Source organism: Protomyctophum parallelum (assembly GCF_964188405.1).
Source record: "Protomyctophum parallelum genome assembly, chromosome: 23".
Taxonomy (NCBI): Eukaryota; Metazoa; Chordata; class Actinopteri; order Myctophiformes; family Myctophidae; genus Protomyctophum; species Protomyctophum parallelum.
This window is the reverse complement of record NC_139715.1, coordinates 18,673,169-18,692,000: the sequence shown is the minus strand read 5'-3', so window position 1 is coordinate 18,692,000 and position 18,832 is coordinate 18,673,169.

The following is an 18,832-nucleotide window of genomic DNA, read 5'->3' as shown; positions in this document are numbered from 1 at the left end:
ATGCAAGTGGGATCCAAAATAATTGGCAAAACAATTGTTTGTCTTAATATTACATGAATGTGAAAAAGGTTTAAAAAAAAAAAGAGAAGTGGGCCCTGATCCAAAACAGGCGAACCACTGGACTATAACTACATGGCTTGTTATGAACAACTACTTAACCCCATTATGGTTGAGTGGAGGCCCCCAGGGCTCTATGCTAGTGTCCTTTCTGTTTTCTTTTATTGTGAGGAAAGCCTTTGCTGAAAATAGCCGATCGACCAGCCCAACGCCGCTGTGAGCTTGTCCATCTGCTATTTATCTGCGAAAGCTTTCCTCACAATATGGATGCTGCAGGGTTGAAGCTGTTAATTACAAAACATATATTACCCACTGCAGCCCTATATACATTATGGCCATTTGAATACTTGATGAATACTTAAGTATATAAGTATACTTAAGTAAGTATATTAAGTATATTTTGATACCAATACGTTTGTACTTTTATTGTAACGGAGCATTTCTACATTGCAGTATTGATACTTTTACTTAAGTAAGAATTGCGAGTACCTTTTCCACCTTTTCCAATGAGACCCATAGCATTCAATAAGTGAACATTAAGACTAGTGAGATAGATTGTGCAACTCGGCCCAATCGGAGTTCAGATCATCATCAGAGCCTATGATTTGTGTTTTATTTGGGTCTCCATTCAATACAATGACTATTGTCTCGACATAATGGGGAAATAATTAACTACTCAAGATCAGGCATGAGTTTTTATTGGTATTCCCTCAAGCATATTTGCAGCTCTCTATCTATCTTTCTGTCTTTCTCTCTCTCGCTCGCTCGCACGCACGCACGCACGCACGCACGCACGCACGCACGCACGCACGCACGCACGCACGCACGCACGCACCACAGACCACACACATGAATGCACACACTTATTTTCACCCAAGCTTAATTCCCTTGCACACCAATCAAATTATACACACACACACACACACACACACACACACACACACACACACACACACACACATCCACAACCAAGCCCCCGCATGTTCTGTTCCGTCCTGTTGTTGGCTTAATGAGTCTTGCTTGACTCTCTGGCACATTTAGACTGCTGGAATGTACAGTACACTACACCAGGGGTGGGCACCTCTGACGATGGAGAGGGCCACTATAGTTCCACACTCACTCCAGAGGGCCACTATAGTTCCACACTCACTCCAGAGGGCCACTATAGTTCCACACTCACTCCAGAGGGCCACTATAGTTCCACACTCACTCCAGAGGGCCACTATAGTTCCACACTCACTCCAGAGGGCCACTATAGTTCCACACTCACTCCAGAGGGCCACTATAGTTCCACACTAACTCCAGAGGGCCACTATAGTTCCACACTCACTCCAGAGGGCCACTATAGTTCCACACTCACTCCAGAGGGCCACTATAGAGCGGCGCAGTCCCTCCCCCTTTCAGAACAACGAATGGCCCAGGAAATGAAATGCAATGCATTCTGACCATAGGATTTTCTTTAAGTATTTATTTAAAGACGGTTACGCCGCGGACAAAGCCAACTCGGATCGTGACAAATCATGACAATGAACACAATGTTTTGGGTCGATCAAATAATTTATAAGAAGAAAAACGAAACAAATAGTGTTGTCTCCTGCCTTTATTTTCTTCTTTCTAATGATTTGATCGGCCCAAAATATTGTGTTCATTGTCATGATTTGTCACGATCCGAGTTGGCTTTGTCCGCGGCCTAACCGTCTTTAAATAAATACTTAAAGAAAATCCTATGGTCAGAATGCATTGCATTTCATTTCCTGGGCCGTTCGTTGTTCTGAAAGGGGGAGGGACTGCGCCGCTCTATAGTTCCACACTCACTCCAGAGGGCCACTATAGTTCCACACTCACTCCAGAGGACAAGATTTTTTCAAAACAATATTTAGATTTTTATTATCGTGTGAATGATGGCTTCCATTATCGCATTGCAACTTCTCACTGATAGAAAGCCTGCCGTTTCTATTAGCTTGGATTCCCCATCGATGATGTCACTGGTTTTCTGAACTGCCCACAGCCCTCCCATGAGACACAGGCTGAGTAGAAAAACAATTGCTATTTTTTTCATGATCATATGGTGAGGACCAATTATATGAAGATGGGTTGAAAAGGGGTGAAGTGGTCCTTTAATAGACTGTACTGCACGTGTATAAATAGTATCCATACATAAGTGTTATAGGCCATGCAGGGGACACTGTAAAATATGCACAAGTCATATTATGATACATGATTTATGTTCATTTTCATCCTCTGGCGACGGATTGTGCATTACAGCACATTGCAATGTCTGTCTGTCTGTCTGTCATCGCACACACCCACCTGCCCTGCCCATTCTATAGTATGTACAAACATATGCACGCACGCACGCACCACTAATCCATCTGAACCCGTTTCTGAGAGATGTGTGTGCGTGTGCATGCGTGTAATGTATGTACATTTGTCTGTCTGAGTGCTTTTCCTCAGGCACTGAATTTTGACGGAGCAGATAACAGAGCAGATGACAGAACCGATCTATAGATCTTCAGCCCTGAGGGGACATGGGGGCCTGAAGTTGACGTCTATGTTTATAATTTGTTGGCTTCCTATAGCGGCCTGCTGTATTCTGTATTCTGTTTTTTTTTTTAGCTATTCAGCTGCTAAACACTGTTATGTCACCTGAAAGCCCTCTGGTCACAAATCTCACTGGTGGTGTAAATCTGTCAAGTAATTGTATCACTAAGGCCTTAGCCTGAACTAACGTGTTAGGTTTCTGGTCTAGAGGGGCAGAGATTTGCGCACGCCCTGATTGGATCTCACCGATCTGTCGGTCAGCCCCGGCCCCTCAATCCCCCCCCCCCCCCCCCCCCCCTAGTGCAGCGCTACATCAAATCACCTGGAAGGGTTGACTCCCACTTCTAGATCAGAGCGGCCAATGTGTTCCTCCAGGCTTTCATTTTTTGCCCTGACGAAAATGAAAGCCTAGTACCGAGGCTACTATACTTTGTCAGTAAAATAACAGATTTTAAACTGACGTTTTGAAGTTGAGAATTTGTCGTTTTTTTGTTAAGGGTTGTGGTCGTGTGACAAAGTATTGGCAGGAAGCGTGTTAACCAACTTCTCTAGACACTATTTTAAGTCACGAGAGGAATCGACGTTAATATTGTATTGCTATGGCTACTTGCCTACTTCAAAGGCACGGTCCTATTAGCTTTTGATTACATGAATAGTATCTTAACCACGTCCAGTGGGAAACATAATAATCCTCTAGAAAGGGTTTATCAGCAGTATTAAAGTCTGTCCTGTAATCAAAGGCCACGTTTGTTTCAGCTACCTGAGAGACAATAGTGGGGGTGGAGCAGCCTGCGTGGAATTAAGAACTTGAGAAAAAGGAGAGGAGGGGGGTCTGTTCTGGTCACAGGGAATATGAACTCCTTACGAACAAAGAAAAATAAAGCTGTTTGCTTTGAGAACTGGGCCACCGTCACTGGTGTTTTGTTTGGGTTCGTGAAGCCCTGCGGGATAAGGTTTCAAAACCTGCGCCTCTCTCTGCTGTGTGAATGTCCAGCGTGAGGGGCTCAAATCATTCTTTGATAAGTGCAGTGTTTTCTACAAACGATCAGCCTGGAGAATTAAAAAGACGAACGTAGTTCAAATACCGTAGTTCAAATGAAAGTTTATTTGGGTCATGAATGTGTATTAAACGCTTTAGTCCTGGTATGCAGGGCTAACTAAAGACATTCTCAATGTTTGTTTTTCAATGTGAGTTTGGGCGAGGTTTATTTGCCTCCATAATGTAATTATAATTTGAGTGGTGGATTAGGCCTCTTCTGTGTGTCGGTGTATGACATAAATAAAGGAATCATTGGAATCTCTTCAGTACTCCCAAACACAGAGACATTACATTACACTTAAAGCCCAATATTTCAACGCTTCAAATGACTACAACACCTGATAGCCAGTCATTTGTCAAGTTGTAGGGTACATTTAGGTCTGATAATGATGTGCCGTGCGACATCTTTCATTTTGTTTACATTTTGAAAAAGAAAATGCAATTTTAACGTTGACGTGCGCACTGGACCTGTATCCGTCCTCTGTTAAGCCTTATAAACCTTTTTGATATAACAAAGTATGCTGTATACAGAAACGCTACAAGCATTTATAGTAGCAAAGGATGCATGTGTGTCACGTGACACAGGTTTTCTGGGTAATGGAGTTGGAATATAAGCTCAGGAATTTAAACAGCGCTGCGGAGGTGATTAATCTAAACATAATAATAAAAAACGAGCAACACGCCACAGGTCGTCGTGGTCATCGCTCAGAATTTAATTACATCAGGATCTTTGGTGTGGTTGCTCTTCTAAGGGTTAAAATATGTTAAAATATGTGAATATAACACTCATTTACATGCTGAAAACAATCCAGGATTGATTGGACGTCATTATAAATGGTCTTAACCAGAACCTACTTTGTGCCTCTTGCTCTGAATTATTATTATTAGTAGTAGCAGCAGCAGTAATAATAGTATTCTTCAGCGTCTATAACTCTCAGTGTCACTGAATGTGAGGTGATTTCCAGAAGCGTTGTACACAGCAGAAGTTCCACACCTCCCCAGTGTTAATAACACAGCAGCGGTGCATAGCGTACAGTCTTTCATTACAGACATATAGCATACAGCAGGGTTCTTAAAGTTGGGTCTGGGGACCTTGAAGGGGTTCCAGGGTGTCCCCTGCAGAGAAATGAGTTAATATAGCAAAATCAGTTTAACCACTGCAACCTCTTTAACATCCTCCACAACAAGCTCACAATGTGTCGCATTGTTGTGAGCTTGTGTACTGTAGAAACATCTAACAACTCAAATCTTCTATGGGGATTGTTAGGTATGGGCTGATACCAAGTCGCATTGTTGTGAGCTTGTGTACTGTAGAAACATCTAACAACACAAATCTTCTATGGGGATTGTTAGGTATGGGCTGTTACCAAGTCGCATTGTTGTGAGCTTGTGTACTGTAGAAACATCTAACAACACAAATCTTCTATGGGGATCACGGACACAAAATGGTTTCAGATGAAACGTCCACAGCCAAATACATATATTTAGAGTCCCTGACACAAAAATAGTTTGAAAACCACTGACTGACATCCAGTGGTCGAAAAGTACTCAATTGTGTTACTTAAGTATAAAAGTATAAATACTGCAATGTAGAACTACTATTAATAAAAGTGCAAACCTATTGGCAAAAGTAGAAATGACTCACTATGCAGAATGTGACATTTAAATGACATTCAAATGTATACAAATAATTAGGAAATAGCAGATCTACAAGCTCACAATGTGTCGCTTGATTGTCTATTTTCAAATGGCCAATAGGGCTGAAGTGGATAATGTATGTTTTGTAATAATAATCAAAATAAAAATAAAACTTAAAGTATTGGAAATTTTATCCTGGTCTCTAAACTGCCTCCCCCTGGCCAGCCGGGGTGCCTGATGGAGGGGAAAGGAACTGGTTGGAATAACGTGTTCCTTCCACGCGCTACGTCCAACCAGGAAAACTCCCCCATGCCAGGTGTAAAGGAGCGACTTGGACACTCATGCTTGAAGGAAGCATGAGTTCAAGTCCGTTGCTCTCCCCAGGTTGGCGGAGGGTGTGTAGAGCCCAGGATCACATTAGATAATTGACACAGGGGTGAAAAATGGGTTACAAAAACAAAAGTTGGAAGTACTCAAGTAAAGTACAAATGCTTCAAAATGAAGTTTAAGTAAAAGTACTTACATGTAGTTACTTTCCATGCACCACTATGAGATATAAATGCCTACGAAGTAGGAAGTGACTTGTTGTGGACAGATTGCAGGCTGAAAGAAGACTCTCTTTTTAAGACTCGCTTTTTAGCAACAGGCTGTTGTCATGGAAACAGATGATAGGGCCATGGGTGGGCCTGAAAGCCAGCAGATGGCTGGAGGATTCAATGGCACCGAGACAAGCGAACTGAGCCACTGATTTTCTTCAAACCCTGTCCTGAGCATGACATTAAACTGCTCAGTTGTAACTACCACCGTTAATGTAGTGGGTGCATTTGCAACCTCTGGATTGTGTGCTTCTGCTGCTTCAACACGATCGCAAGCTTGCATACTACAAGGTCACCGATGCAGTCACCTGCTTGGTGGCCCTTCCCATGAGCAGCTACTGGGAAGAGAGGCGTTGGACCTGGCCTTCTAGCGGTGTGTCCGTCCGCTGTTGGAACGGGGTGCACACGCTTTTCTGACACACCAAAGGTCCGAAGCGCGGGGACATGCGATGCGAAAATGCGATGGTCCAACATGCGCTGCTCCCGTGCTTGCGGTTATGGTTAGGTTAGGGATTGAGGTTTTGGATCAATAGTATGTCGGAACTAAAGCCTGTACCCGTCGGAAGAAGATGTATAGCTGATGCAAGCTCGCAATGCATTTCCAATGGGAGTCACATGGTTTGATACAACATTTGTGTTGTATGAGGGGAGGGGGTGGGGGGCAGTCGAAACACAGCCGAAAGCCGTACAACACAAATGTTGTGTCAAACCATGTGACTTCCATTGGAAATGCATTGGGGCAAGATGTATCACACCCTTTGTATACATCTAGCTTGCATCAATGTTGTATGCTAGATCGAAAGGTGTGAGTCGGGCCCAACAGTGGGTGAATTTTGGGCCCATGGGATCAGCCACGCTACGGAGAACGATATGACACTGGGTGGCAATGCAGATTGTGGGAAATTGTTTCCTCTGGTGGTCCAGCCTGGGACATACCCGCGGACTGGTTGTTGGAGGGGGTTTTTCGAACTTAGGATGCCTACACTACTTGTGCCCATGGAATGCTGGGTGACATGACATGCTTGTTGTATCGTGACTGAGGACATATGCCTTGATTTTGTTGATGTAACAATGCTGCACCTGAACTATTTATGTTTGTGTGTGTGTGTGTGTGTGTGTGTGTGTGTGTGTGTGTGTGTGTGTGTGTGTGTGTGTGGTGTGTGTGTGTGTGTGTGTGTGTGTGTGTGTGTGTGTGTGTGTGTGTGTGTTTGTAACATACTGTATAAGGCCCATACTGGAGACAGCGAGCAAGCATGAACATGCAGGCCTGTGGCTTTCTGGTCCATTTTGCTCAGACAAGCACAAAAATGCCAGTAATGTTAAAAGGTTTTGTGTGTCCGACTCTTGCAACTGGTCCTCCTCCCTCTGAGCAGGCGCACTCATTCACATTGACAGGGTTTTTTTTTAACCTTTAGGACAGGGACTCCAAAGTTCCAAACCTGCGGGCCAGGGCCCACTGGTGGGGCGTGAGGATATTGCAAGTAGGCCCCCAAATAATTTATTGATTTTGATGATAAAAAAATCTCATGGCATTTTTTTTAAACCTTGTGATATACAACACAGATAAATCTTTGTGTCTTCACTTCAAATATCACTTGTTTAATCTGCATCTATGAGAGTTCTGTCACCTGACCTGATAAGGCAATTTTCTGTTTATTAGAGCTGGAGAGACTCCTGTTACTGAACAAACACTCTATTTAAGTTTCAATGCGAAAATGGAAGCCATGGTTCTCACGATAATAAAAATCTCTCTCTCTCTCTCTCTCTCTCTCTCTCTCTCTCTCTCTCTCTCTCTCTCTCTCTGTCTATATAGTATATAATCTTAATTTAAAAAAGTCTGCCTAACGAAAAGTAAAAGTACTCATTATGCAGAATGTCTCATTTCAAATGTAGAAAAATCATTTGAAAATAGCCGATCGGCTATTATTTAAAATGTATATAGGGCTGAAGTGGTTACTGTATGTTTTGTAATAATAATAAGAAATCTACAAAGTAACTAGTAGCTAAAGTTGTCAAATAAGAGTAAATATTTGGAGCTGAGATGTAGCGGAGTAGAAGCATAACTAAGTATTTGAAATTGGAAATACTCAAGTAAAGTAAAATAAATACTCAAAATTGTACTTAAGTAAATGTACTTTGTTCTTCTTTACATCAGTGTAAAGGGACCATTAGTGATCAAAGCCTCCAGTGATTATTTTCAAACTTTTATCACATCCATCCATGTATTATTATTACTAAAAGTCTTATCTTGTTTTTGTTTGTAAAAGCACGTCGTAACCTTTTTATTATTATATTAATATTATTTCAAAGTTGCCTGTTGAAATAGTACTTTCAAACAGCCAACTAGGTTGAAATTTGGCCAAGCATGATATTCACTTTCATAAATGTTATTCAGTTTCATGCATATTGTTGCAGTGGGGCAGAAACCTCCGATCTCAACGTAATCTGTTGTTTTTGGTCTGGCCCTGTGCTATTGTGATTAGATTGCCCTGACTGACCCCGAAGTTGTAGGTAACCAATCCCGGCCTAGTATGCAAATATGGGGCAGATTTATCACACAAGTGTAAGTGTGTCTGTGTTTTCTATTAGCCTGGAAACCAGACAAATCTGTGAGTGAAAAAAAAACTGTGCATCAACAATTGTGAAAGGACGTCAATAGTTCAAGCCATGATGCGTCTCAGAACTTTCTGGTTAGTGGCTGTGATTATCTAGCCAGAACCTCAAAGTGTCCCCAACTTGCTTAACTGGCTGCCTTCGTGCCTTTACATGCAAACAAGCATGCTGCCAAGCCGAAGGTCCAAAGGTCACTGCCTCTGTTCAGTTGTGTAGGTGTGGTCAAGGCATTAAGATGAGGTATAAGGCACGCTATCAGTGTTTGACAAAATCTGAGCATCAGGCCTGTGGGGCTTTCCACATGAGAGAGAGAGACAGAGAGGGACAGACGGACGGACGATTCTGATGCAGATGATATTATTTATCTCAAGTAGGGCAATGCAATTGCACCCCAAAATATTCACAAGCAAGGAAAGCCATAATGTCATACTAAATTAACGAATTATTTTAGGTTTGATATATATTTTGCGTAAATGAAAAGTAGTGAAAAGAGGACAAAACCTCTTAACTCCATTGGAGCCTCAAACTGTCTGCTCTCATGGAAGAAATTGACAATATATAAAGTCACAAAACCAACTTTAATGAGGCAGTATCGACATTTTCTTCATTTCCTGAAAAATGAACATTTTGGTTTCTTCCCAACAGCAGAGACATACAAGTTTATTCTCACATCATCTGTAAAAGGGTGGGTGAAATACATTGCTGTACAAGCTTCCACGGATTGCAGTTTCAAAAGATTATGAAAGCAAAATGACAAATCATCATCACACAATTTGACAGAGGCGGGTATAGGGCACAATCTGACTCCCACCATTGGAGAAGAAACAATCGACATGCAATAAATAAATATTGCAAGTAAACTGCACTGTTAAGAAGTCTTGCAGCTATGTATACCGTGGTGAACATGATAAAGAGAGGAAATGTCCGTTTAGTTTAAACTCATCATATAATATTTGATAACATCAAAAGTCTCTTAGCCCTCTGGTACATGCCAATTAGTCCTTAAAGTTTAACTAACAGTGATAGAGCATGTTTGTCCATAGCTGCCAAAAAGACAACAGGTTAGTGAACAGATCTGGTTTTACTTATACTGTAGCTTCTGTAAATCATTGCTTTCTGTGATTGTTTGCACATTTTCCATTGTGTCTCATTGATATAATTACTTCATTATTATTCTCTATTTCTTTCTTGTCTGAAGGTGTTCTTTTTCAGTCCTGGCCATGAAGCAGAGCTAGTATTTCTTTCACAGTACTGTCAGTATACAGGACATGGAGTTTCTTCTCATTATGCTAGTGTGACTTCCGTGCTTGTATTGTACTGTACCTACACACGTGATGAGTTCGTCCAGGCCCCATGACATCTCACAAAGACAGGAACTGCAGTCTTGTAGCAGACAATGCATGGCTTTGGACAGGAGCCCAGTGGATCTCCATATAATAAGACCAAGAGACACTGTCACTCGCATTGCTACAAAAGCAATACTTTTCAATATACTTCCCATAAGCCACTGGGGTGCGTCCGCGGAACCAATTCCAGTGCTCATGCTGGGAAACAGCCAACAGAGGACCTGGGTTTGTGTAATGCCTGCATCCATCCTGTACACTGGTTCTCAACGTGGGGTTCGGGGACCCCCAGGTGTACTTGACGGGGGACCTTTACGGGTCTGTGTTACATTCAAATGAGGGTCAGTGGCCCAATGCATGTCAAACCGGGGGTTGATGGTGGGACTTGTAGTGGGACAATTAATATAGCGAGTATTTAGCGTGCAGTGTAGCACACACACACACACACATACACACACACACACACATGCGCGCACACGCACACACACACACACGCGCACGCGCACACACACGCGCAGACGCGCACACACAGACGCACACACTCTTAAAGACACAGCTTTACGTGATCCCGCAGTAAAACAACGTGTGCGAGCGGGTGTGCTGCTCACACACACACACACACACACACACACACACACACACACACACAAATGGCTCCAATCCACCCATACTGGCTATAATTGAACATTCCTTCTCTGGAGCCAGAGTCTCTCGCTGAACATTCCTCAGACATTAGAGCAGGCCGCCACAGCAGATGTGAATTACTGTACCACGTCCATATTATGTTATGTCATTTACACACACACACACACACACACACACACACACACACACACACACACACACACACACACACACACAACTTCTAAGGGGAATGTGGTTTGGAATGGATGTTATAAGTGATGATTCTGTTTTGAATCACGTCAGCGGGTGGCCAGGTTGGGGGGGGGGGGGGGTGTTTGTACATTGGAGTTATACTCATGCTACTGTACAGGGCTTCGGATCAAAGGAGTCCATGAGTCAGTCACTGTATAGCCCATTATACGTCAAATGGCGGAAATAGCTGCAGTCCGGCCGGCTCAAAGGAAGGGCAAGGTTTGGGCGGCCATAGCTGAATGGGGTACGGTAGAGAGCCTGCACGGGAAGCAGAAAGTCCCAAGTTCGGGGTCGACGCAGATTGATAGAAGTTACCGAATGTCCAAAATACAATACATATTTATGTTGTAGCTGTAGCTTATATTCTTATAGGCTACAAATGCCTACAGTAGTTAGATGATTGCTAAATGATGACAACATACACTTTTTATTCACTTGAACTTTCGTTCAAAAGACTCAAACCAGTACAGTGCAGTGACAGTACAGTGCAGTAGAGGGACCCCCACACGGTAACTGTCATTTCGCAACCGTTTCGGACGTGGCGCGGCATGCCGGAACCGGCCTGGCACTTTTATGACGTGCCCAAAACAGGCACACTGTTCATTGGGGTTGAAGGCACGTAGAAAAACGGATTAAAACCAAAAACAAAACTATTATTAGAACGTAAAGGAAAACCTTTCAGCGATGTGTGAAGTCGAAAACGTCTCACAATGCTCGGGTCGGATATGCTCCGCGGTTTACAGGAAGCCTCACATTCCTGTTGAAACTCCCACTCACCACCTCCTCCACCCACCCATTTAGTTTTTCTTCTTGGGCCGCATTCTGTTTTATTCCTCCCATCCTTTATCCATGTACAGTATGAGTGTGTGCGACTGTGGCGGGTAAATCCAGGCGTGCCATTGTGTGATCAGGGGGGAGGGGGGGGGGGGGCACCGGTCAGTCACTGCCGCCAGCCAACAGCCGACCAATGGGAGTCCCCCCCTGCTGGCACAGCTGTCATGCCGTTTCACTGATCTGTGTGGCACGGCTGCTCATTAGTGGCTTTTGTTGTTGCCCCTGTGTGTGTGTGTGTGTGTGTGTGTGTGTGTGTGTGTGTGTGTGTGTGTGTGTGTGTGTGTGTGTGTGTGTGTGTGTGTGTGTGTGTGTGTGTGTGTGTGTGTGTGTGCGACTGTGCGTCTGTGTGTGTGCGCGTGTGTGCGTGCGCGGGTGATGGATTGAGGTTGTGGCAGGTAAATCAAACGAAGAAACCTCATGAATATGCATATAGGGGTGCACTCAACTGTACGAAGTGTTGAGTGTGTGTGTATGTGTGTGTGGACTTCCCTTGTGAAAGAAACAGCACTCTGGCCTGTATTTCACACATAAGCACGCGCACACACAGAAACACACAACAAACAAGCTTGTCAACAGTCTTTCACTCTCCCTCCAGCTTGGCAGTGTTTTTCAGATGCCATCTGAGGTCAGTGCGTTGTTCAGTTCTCTTGTTTTCGTGGCGTAGGCGTCAGCAGCAGCGGGCCCTTTCCTTTGGGAGTTCTGGCTGGAATGCACTCAGTCTCTCTCTCTCTTTCTCTCTATCTTACCTCATTCGCAGAGCCCCTGTTTAAATATGGCACCATGGCCATATTAGGACGCGAAAGAACCCCCGGCCCCTTAGTATTTCTCTTTTCCGTATTCAGCTCTTATCTTTGGTACTCAGCCCAATGATAAACAGATAAATCATGGCCGGACACTTTATTTACGCAGAGATTCAATTACAGGAGAATAGAGTAGAATCGTTTTTTTGTTTGTTTGTTTTCTGTTGCCGGTTGATTCTTTGTTAGGGTGAATAACGGAATGGAATAGAATAGGATAGGATGGACTGGGGACACAAGGATAGAATAGGATAGGATGGACTGTGTAAACGAATGAATGATGCACAGAAAACAATCTGTTCCATTTGTGATTTTACTGTGTGTTGATGACGTGAACAGCAGAGAGGAGTGAGAAGGTCAATGAGTGAACAGAACTCCCCTTTGTCATACTGGTGCACCGAGGCCCTCCTCTCTCATACAATCAATAGGAAATGGTTAGTGTTTTAAGCTTCATTTATGACTCAGCAAAAACCCTCGGTGTTAACTGACGCACTCAGAGTTACAACATATGGTTTTTCCAGGACCTCAGAACGGGGGTGGGTGTAGAACAGATGGTCTCAAAGATAGCAGATCTACAAGCTCACTGTGTGCGAGTGTGTCACTTCGTGCCGTGCTGCAAGCTTGTATATCTGTTATTTGTTTTATTTGAAGAATAATCGAAAATATCAGATGAGGGTCCGCAGTAGCCTGGCCCTGGATCCAGCCCAAAGACCCCGCCCACTCTGTGAGTGGACTGCATCTCTTGGTCTGGTGTTGCACTGTGAACCTATAATTTCTACGGTACAAAAAATTATTATCCAATGAGAATCGGTGTTGGGGGTGGGTCTAACGAACAACCAATCAGCGCCGAGGCCCGTTTTCAGCGTCATCACACAGCGCAACACACATGAGGAAGGAGGGAAAAACAACAACAATGGCTATTGGTTGAGGGAAATTCTAATCCCCTCCCCCTTGAAATCGCTCAGACAGGAGACAATGTCAGTCTGATAATCGGGCTAGGTCCGCAGCACATAATACATCAACAATCAACAATACTGTACCTAATACATCATTTTGGTCCTTGGCAAGTTTGAGAACTGCTAGTTTAGAAGGCATTTGTAGAATCGAAGAGTAGATTTAAAAGTACTCTCTCTCTCTAGGTCGTCCTCAGACGAGCCCTCCATCGTCGTTTCCAGTCATCCCGGTTCTCCATACATCTGGCCAGTTCGTTGGTACTTTGTGCTCCTGCGTCGTTCTTGAGTACATCCACGTATGTTAGCGTGGGACGTCCTCGTGACCGGTGCCCGTGTGTTGTGTTCCCACAGCACTAGTTTGCTGGCTGGCAGCTCTTGGTGTCTTTGGCAGTGTCCTGCTAGTCTCATTCTCCTGGCTGCTATTTGGCTCACCCTTGGCTCACCCTTGGCATTCCATACAGATTTGTGTTGGTAACATGTGTGCTCTTATTGATGTTGAGTACTGCACGCAACATTCTGGTGTAGCACCCATCGAGAGACTTCTGCTTCAAGGTCCAGCATTCACTGCCGTATAGGAGAACAGACTCTACCGTTGCGTAGAAGAAGCTGAGTTTGGTTTGACAGGGGAGGTTGGAGTACTAGCTGGAAGTACAAATACCTCAAATACCAGTGAAGTACAAATACCTCAAAATTGTACTTACTTTACACCACTGAGCGTAAAGTTTGTCGTGTTTGATGCCATATGCTGCGTTCACACAGGCAGATGCAAAGATGCAAAGTTTCACAGCATATTTGTCGTTTTGTATCTTTGTATCTGAAGTTGAACCCTGTTCGTCTTATTTGCAGCTTTGTATCTTTTGCAGCAGCTACAAAATGCATCTTTGTGTCTTCACGTCGCTGGCTTACATTGACAATGAATGGTAGACTGTATCTTTGCATCTGCCCGTGTGAACGCACCGATAGACTATAAAACACACACACACACACACAAGCACAAATATGCACTCAGTCTCTGACACTCACACACATCCATCCATGTGCACGCACACACACACACACACACACACACACACACACACACACACACACACACACGCACACACACGCACACGCACACACACACACACACACACACACACACACACACACACACACACACACACACACACACACACACACACACACACACACAGTCACACACACAGCGTTTACAAATACACACCAGCAAGAATGTGTTTTTCCCCCGTTCAGCTGGAGGTGATAGAATAGCGGTAATGGTATTTCAACCATGACATCAGCGCTGAGGAATGTGGGCCGCCCCCAGCTCGGAACACAATCAGGTAAACCTGGACATTTCAGCAGCACTACTATAGTGTTGCACAGGGACACTCTCCCTCTCCTTTTAACCGTATTAACTGGGAGCCAAAGAAGCACTGTCTTGTCTATTCAGACTGCTGCCATTGTTTGAGGAATGGGGGCGGACTGATACTCAGCAGAGAGGTTGTACTTGATATCTTGTGGTATTTGTAATAGATGATTGCAATCATGACACCATAAAAGGAATCGAATGGAATTGAATTGATTTGTAGTCTCTTTTACATGCTTCTTTGTTACTTTTATTATTGGTGCGACAATGTTGAGGAACCAAAACCGAAGACTTTTACTGAATCTTGAATCTTTATATGATGATTTTGGTGTGACAGTACAGTACAGTACAGTACAGTACAGTACAGTACAGTACAGTACAGTACAGTACAGTACAGTACAGTACAGTACAGTACAGGGACCCCCACAAGGGGGTTGAAACATATTTCAAGCAAAAATGACATTACGTCATAGTGTCTGAGCAAATAGGCATAGTATCTATTTTATGTCATGATGATGATAATAAGAGCGCCCATCACTTCACACGGGTGTGATTATTATTTTATTTTTTAGATATGAGCAATGTTTGTGTTCATCTCAAAAACACATCTCCGTAGTTTGAAACAAAGACTTTTCCATTTTGGAAATGCTAACTGTCTTTCACAAAAGGAACAAAAAGCCAGATGAAGTAGGCCAATGAGCAGAAGGAGAAGTGAGAACAGCCTCAACCTTCTTCACTTCTGCATTTGTGTCCTGAGGAGGAAGTTGAAGAGGTCGACGTACAGCCTGCTATCTACCTAGAACATTCTCCCTTCTTTTCTTGTTTATTACCCAGAATCCCCAGCGTGCATACAGACCTTCAGGCCAATGATTCTGAGAGAGAGAGAGAGAGAGAGACAGACAGAGAGACAGACAGACAGACAGACAGACAGACAGACAGACAGACAGACAGACAGACAGACAGACAGACAGACAAGAACGAATGAGACAGAGTGAGACAGACAGAGAAAGAGGAGAGATGACAGAGTGAGACAGACAGAGAAAGAGGAGAGATGACAGAGAGAGGGCAAATGAGAGAGAGAGAGAGAGAGGAAGTGTGACCCGGGGGGTTTGATAGCGTGTGGGGGGGTTGGGGGGGGGGAGGCTATTTGTGAAAACAGACAACGTCTCCTCTGTGGTCCTCCCTGGCGGCGGCTGTTTGGTCAGATGTATGGAGACAGCGGATGGCTTTGTGTCTGCCGGACGGACGGGTGACCGGCCGCTCCCCCCAAAAACTACTGTTAGTGCTGCTCCAGCACCACACCACACCGCACAGGCCTCTCCGTCTTTACAATAATGGCACATTAGTGAACACACTGGCGAACAAAGCAGCTGCCTGCTGCGAGTATTAAACCCTATATTTAATTGACCGGATTCTCAATGGGGTCTAATACTAGACCTCACCCTGTTCACTTTATAGAGGGTATATGAGCATATATAAAGTGAGTGGCAGAGTGAGTTTAACGTCGTTTAATGCCATCATCAGTTAGGACTTTTCTGTTTGAATGTCAAGGCCAGAAAGTAGTTTTTTTTTGCCCCTCAGTAGGAGACAGAGAAACAGATGATGTCACACGCATACCCTGACCCTCTATAGCCAAAAATAGCCCATCTACATGCTCACAAGGTCGTCATGGGTTTATACCCCGCTTGTTTATCTGTCTATTTGTATTTGTAGCTCTGTTTGTCCAAAGTGTTGCGTTATCTCTCTGAGTTAAATGGTTTTGCTGCCAGTATCTGTGGTATTTACTGATAACCTGTGGTCCCTTAGGTCAGGGGCTAACCCAAGCAGCCGTAACGATGTCCACACTAATAGGTGAGACAGACGTCTCACGCCTCACTCTGGACCATTGTGCTATACCGCGTGGACTTGAGTTAATCAACAACAGGAACCTTTCATTGTCTACACATTGTGAGTTCCTTGTTGTGAAATGTTACAGGGGTCACAGCCTGTTGTCCACTGCTGTGTGCGACGCTCACACGGGCCTTGCAAACTGGATTTCCGTGAGACATTTCTGGGAGAATAAACAACATTGTAATAATAATGTTGCGCTGCCTGTGACATTAGCCACTTAATCCCTACGTATACTGCTATTTTTGCCTATTATTATTGGGAAATTTGAGGTTAATTCATGTGGTTGAGCACAACACAGGCCTAGGCATTTATGCTGCTCTGGTGTGAAAATGGCTGAGCCATATCGATAGCCCCAGATTGTTGTTATTATTGGTCTGTGTTTGGGCACTGGCGTTGAGGTTGAAAGGCTATGCAGTGATGTGTCTGCTGAGGCAGCAATATCCCTCTCTACTCTCGGTTTGATAAAAACCTGCTGTGGAATTTTGGCTCTCTCCCCAGTCCCCCTTCCGTCCGTTGTCTCTGCTGCACTGCCATGCCAAATAAGGACGCTTTGCCACATCTGCTGAAATATGAAGCGATCGGCCTCCGTCGTCGCGCTCTCTGTTCGCTCATGCGCGTGTGTGAAAGAAAGGAGAGAGAGAGAGAGAGAGCTGCATGAGTGAAAGAACGAATGTGTGTGTGTGTGTGTGTGTGTGTGTGTGTGTGTGTGTGTGTGTGTGTGTGTGCGTGTGCGTGTGCGTGTGCGTGTGTGTGTGTGTGTGTCACAGTCTATGGTGATGTGTACACGAGTGTGTGTGCACGTTCGCCTCACTGACTCGATCTCAAGACTCTTTTACTATGAAGTATAGATGACATCATCTCTCTCTTTCTCTCTCTCTCTCTCTCTCTTCTCTCTCTCTCTCTCTCTCTCTCTCTCTCTCTCTCTCTCGTGTTTTATTCACATGCTCAGTATTATGTAACCCCGTTGAGACAGCCGGGGGTGAGATAGTGTGAACCTTTTGACTTTTTGGAGGAAACGTTTCCCCCTTTTCTGCTTTGGACACAGCTGCCGTTTTTCACTGGGCTGACAAGAGTATAACGACATCAACAGTCACTAATTAAAAGAAAACAATACCCAAAACAGAACGTGTCGTTTGACTTCTTTCTGGGCCCTGTAGCTGTTTATACAACCGTGTCCATTTGAAACAGAATGTTAGAAGGCCCTACTGTAGAAGGCCCCCCAAAACCAGGATGTGATGTAACCAACATGCTGTTTAACACTGGAAGTGTAACCATGCTGTTTAACACTGGAAGTGCAGAAATCGCTCATTTTGACACACACTGACACCTAGTGACATTTAGAAATTATTTACATATTGTTACATTGTTACAGCCTCCAACTTCACTGACTTTATTTACATATTGTTGCATTGTTACTGTATCCAACTTTACTTCACTGACTATTTGTACTGTTCAAAACATATAATGTCGTTTCATCATCTGTTTGTATGGCAAACGTCTCATGTGTAAAACTATTTCTGGCATCAGATTCAGATAACACATAAGTTACGTATTAATGGGTAGATGGATGGTAGTACGATCATATTTGGGATGAGACAGGCTGGGTGAGTGCTCCTGTTTTAATCTTAGATATGTCATCGCCGAAGCAGAAATGTATAACTAATGATCTATGATAACTTTGTAGCTGCACTGCTAATTCTGCTTTCAGTTTATGAATGTACAGTTGTAGACTACGAGAGTTCAAATAGGCTGAATGGACAGCCATACCAGACATCATCATCATCATCATCATCATCATAACCTTTATTTATGCTTGGAAATACAATTGAGTATTTCATTCAATAGTGACATACAGTATGTATGTCTGGTATGCATACTGTATGCATGTTATTACATCGGTCTAATGCATTACTGTATGCATGTTATTACATACATCGGTCTAATTCTGATAATTACACGGTATGGCCCCTCTGTCCCTGTCTCTCTGTCTCTCTGTCCCTGTCTCTCTGTCTCTCTGTCCCTGTCTCTCTGTCCCTGTCCCCCTGTCTCTCTGTCTCTGTCTCTCTGTCCCTGTCCCCCTGTCTCTCTGTCCCTGTCTCTCTGTCCCTGTCCCCCTGTCTCTCTGTCTCTCTGTCCCCCTGTCTCTCTGTCCCCCTGTCTCTCTGTCTCTCTGTCCCCCTGTCTCTCTGTCCCTGTCTCTCTGTCCCTGTCTCTCTGTCCCTGTCTCTCTGTCTCTCTGTCCCTGTCTCTCTGTCCCTGTCTCTCTGTCCCTGTCTCTCTGTCCCTGTC